Raw genomic sequence first — 11,702 nt, forward strand, 5'->3', positions numbered from 1 at the left:
GGCCGGCCACACAGGCGACCACGACACTCCCACGTCTCCGAAGCGGGACAAACGCCGCGCGCTTCAGTATACGTAGCCGACCCTCAGCCAGACGTGGCCCGGGAACGGAATCCATGGACCGCAATGTGCGTTCGAAACGTCGATGTTCATGTGTCCTGCAGTTCACATGTCGACGCGCAATTTGCTGCGTTCTTCATCGACCCACGAGCCGAGTGATCCACCGTCCTGGGTGATCTTTTCCTTTTCAGTCTCCCACTGTCTCTTTCAAGACAGTAGCATTTGCGGGACTGAGGCGTCTGACGGCCCCTGTTCCACTATTTTTTTGTGTCCAACGGCCTCACAGCCGATGGGCGTCGTACGGCTCCACACCGGAGCGGACAGGCACTCGGGCGAACGTCATTCAAAACCGGCGCCAGGCGCCAGGTACCGCAGGCCAGCCGCTCCAGAGCTTCAGCGCTCGTACCACACAACAACAACACTTCCGCTAGTTTTGAGAGGCACGCGTGGTTCCGCACGCGGCGCACGGCCACTGCCGTACAGGTAGCGTGTTGCGCGACACGACACGCACATCGAAAGACATGCAGTCTAGTCGGTAATGATCCTTCCGCAGGTTCACCTACGGAAACCTTGTTACGACTTTTACTTCCTCTAAATGATCAAGTTTGGTCATCTTTCCGGTAGCATCGGCAACGACAGAGTCGATGCCGCGTACCAGTCCGAAGACCTCACTAAATCATTCAATCGGTAGTAGCGACGGGCGGTGTGTACAAAGGGCAGGGACGTAATCAACGCGAGCTTATGACTCGCGCTTACTGGGAATTCCTCGTTCATGGGGAACAATTGCAAGCCCCAATCCCTAGCACGAAGGAGGTTCAGCGGGTTACCCCGACCTTTCGGCCTAGGAAGACACGCTGATTCCTTCAGTGTAGCGCGCGTGCGGCCCAGAACATCTAAGGGCATCACAGACCTGTTATTGCTCAATCTCGTGCGGCTAGAAGCCGCCTGTCCCTCTAAGAAGAAAAGTAATCGCTGACAGCACGAAGGATGTCACGCGACTAGTTAGCAGGCTAGAGTCTCGTTCGTTATCGGAATTAACCAGACAAATCGCTCCACCAACTAAGAACGGCCATGCACCACCACCCACCGAATCAAGAAAGAGCTATCAATCTGTCAATCCTTCCGGTGTCCGGGCCTGGTGAGGTTTCCCGTGTTGAGTCAAATTAAGCCGCAGGCTCCACTCCTGGTGGTGCCCTTCCGTCAATTCCTTTAAGTTTCAGCTTTGCAACCATACTTCCCCCGGAACCCAAAAGCTTTGGTTTCCCGGAGGCTGCCCGCCGAGTCATCGGAGGAACTGCGGCGGATCGCTGGCTGGCATCGTTTATGGTTAGAACTAGGGCGGTATCTGATCGCCTTCGAACCTCTAACTTTCGTTCTTGATTAATGAAAACATACTTGGCAAATGCTTTCGCTTCTGTTCGTCTTGCGACGATCCAAGAATTTCACCTCTAACGTCGCAATACGAATGCCCCCGCCTGTCCCTATTAATCATTACCTCGGGTTCCGAAAACCAACAAAATAGAACCGAGGTCCTATTCCATTATTCCATGCACACAGTATTCAGGCGGGCTTGCCTGCTTTAAGCACTCTAATTTGTTCAAAGTAAACGTGCCGGCCCACCGAGACACTCAACAAAGAGCACCCTGGTAGGATTTAAACGGGGTCCGCCTCGGGACGCGAAAGCACCCCTTCGGCTCGCCCCACCGGCAGGACGTCCCACGATACATGCCAGTTAAACACCGACGGGCGGTGAACCAACAGCGTGGGACACAAATCCAACTACGAGCTTTTTAACCGCAACAACTTTAATATACGCTATTGGAGCTGGAATTACCGCGGCTGCTGGCACCAGACTTGCCCTCCAATAGATACTCGTTAAAGGATTTAAAGTGTACTCATTCCGATTACGGGGCCTCGGATGAGTCCCGTATCGTTATTTTTCGTCACTACCTCCCCGTGCCGGGAGTGGGTAATTTGCGCGCCTGCTGCCTTCCTTGGATGTGGTAGCCGTTTCTCAGGCTCCCTCTCCGGAATCGAACCCTGATTCCCCGTTACCCGTTACAACCATGGTAGGCGCAGAACCTACCATCGACAGTTGATAAGGCAGACATTTGAAAGATGCGTCGCCGGTACGAGGACCGTGCGATCAGCCCAAAGTTATTCAGAGTCACCAAGGCAAACGGACCAGACAAGCCAATCCGATTGGTTTTGATCTAATAAAAGCGTCCCTTCCATCTCTGGTCGGGACTCTGTTTTTTTTTTTTTTTTTTTTTTTAAAAAAAAAAAAAAAAAAAAAAATATCTTTATTAACCAATGTTATATTATGATACAGAATAACCCACCACCTGAAGCATTAGTGGGTCTTTGTTTACATACAATAATACAGTTACTACAGCATTCATTGCTTAATATTATTACCTACTGTTTAGTGTTAGTTTTTTGTTTTTGCTATGGGCATTTCTACTTCTAATATTAACCTACTTAATCTAACTGCAACGTTACACACGTGCCAGCGTGAGTATAAACCTACTGTTTGTGGCCGGGCCCACTGAGCTGATCCCAGTGGGCATGCCCCTGGCACCGGGCTGGCCCAAGACGTTTGAACCGCTGCAGTTTATACTAAGGTATTATCCTAACTTATCCTACTTCTTAACCTATTCCTACTCTACTGTCAATTTCGGTGTGTTAGTCAAATCCGGTAGAAATGTGCACCCTCCTCCTGGTCCAGGAGCGTGGCGGATCCCAGCCGTGAGACGGCTGGCCAAATTCCACGTCCGGCGGAAAGGGACGGGTGCACTTAGGTCTGGTCAGGTGTGTTTGTCAGTTTCGGGTTAATTTTGATTGTTCCTAAGAAAGTCCTTTAATATTTTGCCCGAGATCTCATTCGCAAGATTATTTAAAGTCTGAAAGTGATCCTCGCGCCTGAGTAAGTGGTACGTGTCTTGATTTGGTAGTTGGAGTCTGAGTTGTGATGCTACTTCGTCAAAGAGATGGCACTCATACACCACATGGTCTGGGGTGCCCTGTGGGGCCCCACAGTCGCACGCTGGTGTAGCCCGTTTCCCGAATCTGCATAAGTATGCTGGATAGGGTCCATGTCCAGTGAGGAAGTGCAGAAGTCCTCTTGATGGCTTGAAATATCTGAGCTGTAAGCGCTCCTTAATATTTGGCAGCAGTTCATGCGTTCTCCGACCTGTGTCGTCCGCATCCCATTGCTCTTGCCAAAGTTCTTCCCCCCTATTTCTGATTTCCGATTTAAAGCCCGTGTAGATCCCCATTATTTCAATCATTTTATCCCTGTTGCCTTTCTTGGCCCAGTACCATGCCGCCTGTTCTCTTATTTTAATGTCCAGAGGACACAGCCCCATGAGTACTAATAGCGCCCCCCCTGGTGTTGTTCTATATGCTCCTACAGAGCGCAGGAGCATATTCCGCTGCACTCTCCTCACGGCCATGGCAGGCATGACCCTCGTGAGCCTGTGAGCCCAGACTCCTGACGCGTATCCCACAATGGAGGTCAGTATGCTGTTATGATATAGTTTGATTAGGTCTGGTGGTAAGTGAAACCGCTTGTGTCCTATGCCAATGAGTTTATTCAGTGTTTCTAGGGATCTCTGTGTTATTGTGTCAACATGCGATGTATAGTTCCATCTCTCATCGACGATTACGCCCAAGTACCGGGCCTCACGTCGCCGAAGCACTGGCGAGCCGTCTATTCTCACCGTCGGGTTCCTAACTAGTTGTCCCTTGAGCAACAGATATGTAGACTTACTGGGTGATATAGTCATTTTTGTTCTGTGACACCATGTGGTCAAGATAGAAATTGCTCTCTCAATTTTCGGTTCCAGTTCTTCGCGGCTGCGGCCGCCAACCAACAGAAGGAGGTCGTCTGCGTAGGCTATGCCCTCTAGCACATCCTCGCTATTCTGCAGATCTTCTAAGAGTGGTTCCATTGTTATGTCCCAAAAGAGTGGCCCAAGGACAGAGCCCTGTGGACACCCCTTTGTAATCTTCTTTCTAACCCTCCCGCTAGGGGACGATAGCCAGACCTCCCTTCCCTCACAGTAGCTCCTAAAACAACCATATAGCGGCCCTGGACACTCTTTCTCTCGCAAGCGAGAGAAGAGCGAGGGCCACCACAGATTGTCGAAGGCGCCGCTGATATCCACCATGATGCCAACAATGTATTTGTGCGGGGCTGAGCCACAGACCTCCGCGGCAAGGGCGATAGCATCAGACGCTGATCTCCCCGACCGGAAACCGAATTGCCTGTCGCACATCCCACACAACACACGATGTGCAGCCAGTCTGTCTGCCAGCAACCTCTCAAAAAGTTTCCCCAGTATGTCTAGTAGGCAGATGGGCCTGTATGATTTGGCTTCTTTTGGGTCCTTATCTGGGCCTTTCTTGAGTATTACAGCATTTGCCTTCTTCCAGGTGTTAGGGAATTTTCTGAGTCTCAAGCACTCATTGTACAACTTGGTGAGAGGTGCCACCAGCTGGGGAGCCAGGAACTGCACCACTTCCGTTGTGATACCGTCTGGTCCAGGAGCCTTCCCCTTTTTGAGGGCTTTTATCTGGGCTTCGACCTCCTCTTCTGAGAAGGGATAGACCATACTGTTGTTTTCATAATCTTGTCGGTCTTCCTCCCTGATCAGCCTTTGTACTTCTGTATCCTCTTCTTCCACATCATCAGGCAGCAGGACCCGGAGAAGGACCTCGGCAGTTTCCTGCCAGGTCTCTGTCATCCGGTCTCCGCTCCTGACGGTGGACAGCCCCATGGGCGATCTTATTTTCTCCCGTACTAGTTTGTAAGGGGTACCCCATGGGTCTGTGGCGAGTTGATTTAAAACAAATTTTTCCCAGCTTGCAAGTCGGACTGCCCTGAGCTCCTGTTGAAAATGGTCCTTCGCCTCTCTGTAAATTTGTAGCCATCGTTGTTTTTCCCTCCAGACGGCACACCGCTGGTAGTACCTCCTAGCCCTCCTTACAGACTGGCGCATCTGTTCTAGTTCTGTCGACCATGGTGTTGGGGAGGCCGCGACGGCTCTCCTCCTGGTTGGTACAGCTGCTTTCACCGCTCTGTTGACTGCACTCACCAGTTCTTCGGCGTATAGCTCCACGTTTACGTCACCCTCCGGCCATGTCGGAATGTCACACTCTCTCGCCAGGCGATCCCAGTCGGCCTTATTGTAGTTGAATTGCAGCTCCCACCCCATGTCCCAGCGGCACTCCTTGTCTCCCAGTGAAAAGGTAATCAGATTGTGGTCACTTGTTGTCATGTGTTCCCATACTTTCCAATCAATTACCTTGGTTGCGGCGTTGGGCGTTACCAAGGTAATATCAATATTGGTACCTTCTCCCCCGCCACCTGCATAGGTAGGGGGGTGCCCTTGCTTGTTAGCGACCATGAGCTGTAGGGCCATGATGGTCTCTTCAGCCTTTTCTCCACGTTCATCTCTTGTGCCGCTGAACCACAGGGGGGACTTTGCATTTATGTCTGCTGTGACTATTATTCTCCGCCCCTGCAGTGCCGTGGTTATCTGAGTTAGTTTGTCTAAGAACTCGTCAATCTCCCTTCCGTACTGGAAGTACATATTAATGATGTACAGTACCCCGATGGGTGATTGCAACTCCACGACATTGCAGTGGTCATCAGAAAGCTGTGTAAGCACTGTAACTCTCAGTGCCTTGTTGATAATTATGATTGCAGCTTTTGGCTCACCTGTGCTATGAGTTATTTGCCAGTTGGCAGCTGTAAAGGGGATCCGTCCAGCTTGAGAGTATGGCTCCTGTAGACAGAGTATGTCAAGTCTCCTCTCCTCCACCACCTTCCGGAGTTCCTGCGTGACTAGTCTGCTGTTATGACAGTTAATCTGCCCTACGTTTATAAGGCTCAGTGGAAAAGTATGTTCTAATATGCGATTCTGGCCAGGTCTTATTCCAGTCGTGTGCAAGCCTTCCATTTGTAATTACAGACTGGTGATATAGTTCTTCCAGATCAAATTTTTCGTTTCGCCTTTCGAATACTTTTTTCACCAAGTCACGTAGGGCTCCAAAGTCAGTGGGGAGATTCATTGTCTTGAGCTGTATTCTATCTACAGCCTCCATTACCGAAAAGGTGACGTCTCTACCATATTCATGGCCAACACGCACCACATGCCTTAAAGCGGTGGTGAGGACAGCCGGCTCCTCCAGGCGCGATAGCTGCAATGCCTGTTCCAAATTTGGGTAAATCCTCCTTGGATCCACGCCCATGCCTCCAAAGGAGGGTGGATCTTTCAACGTACTCGTACTGCTCACATCATTGATTTGTATTTTCCCTTCATCAGCTGTGTTGTCTTTGATTATCGGGAAAGTCAAACTCCCTACCACAGGATGCCCTTTTGGTCGCTCATGATCTGTAATCGACCTTCTTCCCCAGCTTGGAGGAGAGGGTGCGTCCTTCTGCCCACTAGGGTCTGTTTGAATCCCTATGTCTACCATTTGCACTTTTCCAGTAGTTGCATTGTTGAACTTCCGCAGAAGTTCTCTAAATCTGCTTGCTCTCAACGCATCCCTTATCCTCTTACTGGGCGACTTCCTTTTGGGCTTCCTGGATGCAGGAACAGACTCAGCCATAGTCTATTCTTGCTATAAGCCGTTGCTCGAGCATCCTGTATGTAGGGCAGTTCCTTCCAGTAGCATTGCAACTTTTCTTTCCTCTTCTCACACAAGGGATACATATCCCTGTTTTACAACAGGTTTTCCTTGTGTGGTTTTCTGCCCCACACCTGGAGCAGGCCGGCTTCCTCTCGCAATGCTTGTGGACATGGTCCAGATCACCGCAGTTATGACATCTGGGAACCACCAGGTAGTCCCTCACATTGATTGCGTGAAACCCCATATAGATTCTGCCCATAGCGGTCAGTTTGCGCCACATACTCCCCGAGACTTCCGCGACGTGATGGACAACATCACGATCACGGGGTCCCGTTCTGAAGCGCAACTTAAACTCATTTTTGAATGCTTCCATATTCATTTCCTCGAAGTTCTGTTCTTTTATGGCTTCGTATATCTCATTTTCCTCTATTGCCACAGGTACATCATATAATATCACCAGCGGATTCCGCTTTTTAGGCGGTTCGCATTTCACTACCTTATTAAGCTTTGTGTGATTAAGTATTTTTTCCCTGTCTTCTTCTGTAGCAACATTTACAATAACCACATTTTTTGTTGCCTTAACTTTGTTTATTTTAATTTTTTCTTTTGCAGGGTTCACCGTTGTGGTGAATATTTCTTGTACTTTCTTAGTATCGTGTCCGGACAGGGGTCTCAAGAAGACCGCCGTGTCCGGCCTTTTCGACACCTTGGCGATTGTCTCTTTTGTGGTTTGCGTTTTTGGAGCCGCTTGCGCAGCTACACCAGCCCATGTTTTTGTCGGCTGTTTACGTAGACGCTCGTTTTCTTTTTCTAGTTCTTCAAGCCGCCCCTCGAGCTTTGCGCTAGCGATCGCCCAGGCGGCAAGCTCCTTTTTGATCGACAGGACAGCAGTATTGCTTATTTTGCCGTTCTTTATACTTGAGTCCAGTAATTGATTTATTCTGTTGTGCCAGTCAGTTACATTCTCCACGTTTTGCCCCAGGCCCTCTTCTGGGACAGGAACAATAGGCATCGAACACCTCGAATGCACACTCGAGTCACTCGTCTCTTGTTCAGCCATGATGATGTAGACGAGTGAAAAAAGTTGGGAGCCCGTCTCTTACCCCGGACCGGCTCCTCTGGCATGGGGGGGGACTTCTTGCAGCTCGCCCACCGACCTCGCCCCAAGGTCAAGGGCCTTCTCGAACTGCTGGGTTCAGCGCGCCGTCGCCAGCGCACTGGTCCCCATCGATGGCTTCATCATCGGCGATTTCACGCGACGCTCCTCGGCAACTGCACCCCGCACTCCGGAGAGGCGGATGCACCTCTCGTCCTTCGCCGCCTACTAGCCCGAGTTTCCACCTTTCGGCCAAGGACCCACTCCTACTCAGGTGGCGGGCCGGTCCCCCAGACGTTCGGCGGTCTGGACCCAGTTAACCTGGCCCAGGCGATGTCACCACCTCCTGGGTTTGGCAGAACACGCCCCGGTTACCCAGGGGCGCGGCGAGGCACCCTTGCCGACTCGCGCCGCGATCCCACGCCGACAAACGAAGTCGCCGGCATGCAGAGCTCCTGCTGGTCTGGGCCCTGCGAAAAGAAGGGACAGATGTTCGTCCCTCGACACAGCTCCCCCTGTGCCATGCACCCTTCGCTTTCGCATCGGGTTGGGTCGCAGCTCTCCCTTTTGTCGCAAGGCAAAACGCCAAGCTTAACGTCTGGCACCACGGGAAGGCGGAAAGAGCCACTTGGGAAGGAGAGGCTATAGGAGACGCGTCACTTCCCCTGTGAGGACTGCCGCGGCACGCCCGTCTGGAAGCGATACGCCCCAGTGCGAGCCTCCGTGCCTTACGGCGCGCCGGCTACGGGTGGGCCCGCGCCGAACGCGCCGTCGAGCGACCGACCTCACGCCAGACTCGGGACTCTGTTTGCATGTATTAGCTCTAGAATTACCACAGTTATCCAAGTAACGTGGGTACGATCTAAGGAACCATAACTGATTTAATGAGCCATTCGCGGTTTCACCTTAATGCGGCTTGTACTGAGACATGCATGGCTTAATCTTTGAGACAAGCATATGACTACTGGCAGGATCAACCAGGGAGCTGCGTCAACTAGAGCTGAGCAGCCGGCCGCCCGGGAGTGTGTCCCGGGGGCCCGCGCGAACACGCAAGCGTCCGCTCAATTATTCTGCAAACAGGAGGAGGCCGAGCTCCCCTGCACGATACACCTCGAAACCCTCTCAGGTCCCGGCGGCGCGCAGCGCCGTCCTAGGTACTTGGTCGGTTTCGAGAGAGGCGCAATCACCCGGAGTTAGGCGAGTAGACGGTTTTAGTGCAAACACCCTTGCTCCCAACTGAGCTTGCCGCTGCCGACAGAGGCCCGGGAGCGTGCTGTCGTGGCATTGCCGGCGGGAGACAACACGCGCCACCTATGGTGACCGGCAGCGCCAACGCCAGCGCCACACAAGGGCAAAGCCCCACTTGGGTGCAGAAGCGAACTCTCCCAGCACAGCGCACGCGCCAACACGTCCGCACAACTGCGATACAAACCACCTGCGAGAACCGCTGGGGCGACCGAGCAGCAGACGGCGTCGCGGCGCCGAGTGCCAGGCGGCGGCGCATCCTCAACGCACACAGTCCTCAATCAGACCAGCACACTGCAGATGTCCACCGCGCTTCGCACCGGGCTCGGCTGAACCAACTTTGGCCGCCAGGCGCCGCGTGCAGGGTGCGCCGCAGCGTAGCTGCGCCGCCTGCCGGGCCCGTCTGCTGGCGCTCCTGCCACTCGGCGCCCCCCACCAGCCGGCTGTTGCGCGTGCGCCCACGCAGCGCGCGGCCAACACGCCGGGCGGCCCCCCTTCACCGGCCGGGAACAGTCCCACCAAGCCACCGCCGCGTATCGCTTCATACCCACATGGGCCTAGTCACGTGTGTGGATGTGGCGGGTACCGCTGAAACAACCGGTTAATAGCTGTACCGATCGTCGCCATTACAGATTCACCTCCAGCGTGAACAACCGCTCAACAACGGATTTCCAGTTCATTTGCGTATCTTGGGCAGTAAACGTAGATGTCCACCTACATTTGCGAATTCAACAATTCTTGCATGCCAGGATGTCATGTGTCACGACACGCTACATCAGACCACATACACACTGCGACATGTGCAGAAGAGAACACGTGGAAGGTGGCCCGCGCACGTATGCGATGTCCCTTCCGCGATCCACTGTCAACCGGCATCTGCGGCATGTCCCAGATATGGAACGCGGTCCACCAGGGTAGCACTTTGTGTGAGGCAATACGACAAAGTCGGAATACACGCGTCACTACATCAGACGGCTCACGCTGACCTGACCTGACCTGACCTGACCTGACTCACCGCACCACCACACCCAGCGACCCAGGGTGACATACAATGCGTTCGTACGTTCCTCCCACACGCCTCTACGGCGTACCACAGTGCAACCTAGCTGTTATTGGGAGACGAGACAAGTAGCATCGAGCACAACATATGGAAATTGAGATTCGACACCGTTGGGCACAGCCAGCGTACGGTCACACGTATCACACTACTTCACTCTGTACGTAACGACCGATGATCGGTACAGCGTGTGGGTTACGCGTACGACATCAGCGGACAATGGACACAGACCATACCACGACGTACACTGAGGGCGTCGACATCTGAATGCAACTGAACAGCTGCGAGGCTCATTTAACACTCAAACGCCAGACCGACCAGCTTGAGAGGACAGAGACACAAAGAGAGGGACAGAGGGAGGGGGGGGGGCCGATATAGTCCTATTGCAGTACAATTGACAGTGGATAGCGGGAATATGTGGAAAGTAAGCAACACTCGCAAGACATCTACATGAGGATAACAACGACACCAGAGATTCCGAGCAGTGAACTATGTTAGGCAAAGGGACAACGTGGGTTAGGTTAAGGGACAACGTGGGTTAGGTTAAGGGACAACGTGGGTTAGGTTAAGGGACAACGTGGGTTAGGTTAAGGGACAACGTGGGTTAGGTTAAGGGACAACGTGGGTTAGGTTAAGGGACAACGTGGGTTAGGTTAAGGGACAACGTGGGTTAGGTTAAGGGACAACGTGGGTTAGGTTAAGGGACAACGTGGGTTAGGTTAAGGGACAACGTGGGTTAGGTTAAGGGACAACGTGGGTTAGGTTAAGGGGCAACTTGAGTTAGGTTAAGGGGCAACTTGAGTTAGGTTAAGGGGCAACTTGAGTTAGGTTAAGGGGCAACTTGAGTTAGGTTAAGGGGCAACTTGAGTTAGGTTAAGGGACAACTTGAGTTAGGTTAAGGGACAACTTGAGTTAGGTTAAGGGACAACTTGAGTTAGGTTAAGGGACAACTTGAGTTAGGTTAAGGGACAACTTGAGTTAGGTTAAGGGACAACTTGAGTTAGGTTAAGGGACAACTTGAGTTAGGTTAAGGGACAACTTGAGTTAGGTTAAGGGACAACTTGAGTTAGGTTAAGGGACAACTTGAGTTAGGTTAAGGGACAACTTGAGTTAGGTTAAGGGACAACTTGAGTTAGGTTAAGGGACAACTTGAGTTAGGTTAAGGGACAACTTGAGTTAGGTTAAGGGACAACTTGAGTTAGGTTAAGGGACAACTTGAGTTAGGTTAAGGGACAACTTGAGTTAGGTTAAGGGGCAACTTGAGTTAGGTTAAGGGGCAACTTGAGTTAGGTTAAGGGGCAACTTGAGTTAGGTTAAGGGGCAACTTGAGTTAGGTTAAGGGGCAACTTGAGTTAGGTTAAGGGGCAACTTGAGTTAGGTTAAGGGGCAACTTGAGTTAGGTTAAGGGGCAACTTGAGTTAGGTTAAGGGGCAAATTGAGTTAGGTTAAGGGGCAAATTGAGTTAGGTTAAGGGGCAAATTGAGTTAGGTTAAGGGGCAAATTGAGTTAGGTTAAGGGGCAAATTGAGTTAGGTTAAGGGGCAAATTGAGTTAGGTTAAGGGGCAAATTGAGTTAGGTTAAGGGGCAAATTGAGTTAGGTTAAGG

At 51.9% G+C, this 11,702-nt stretch overlaps 1 non-coding gene across 1 annotated transcript; it reads right to left on the minus strand.

Annotated features, from left to right (window-relative positions):
* Nucleotides 1-77: 77 nt before the first annotated feature.
* Nucleotides 78-232, minus strand: LOC126327796 (5.8S ribosomal RNA). Its single transcript, XR_007561478.1, has one exon. It is a non-coding gene; the product is annotated as a 5.8S ribosomal RNA (ribosomal RNA).
* Between the last annotated feature and the right edge of the window lie 11,470 nt (nucleotides 233-11,702).

Source organism: Schistocerca gregaria, unplaced genomic scaffold (assembly GCF_023897955.1).
Source record: "Schistocerca gregaria isolate iqSchGreg1 unplaced genomic scaffold, iqSchGreg1.2 ptg001059l, whole genome shotgun sequence".
NCBI lineage: Eukaryota > Metazoa > Arthropoda > Insecta > Orthoptera > Acrididae > Schistocerca > Schistocerca gregaria.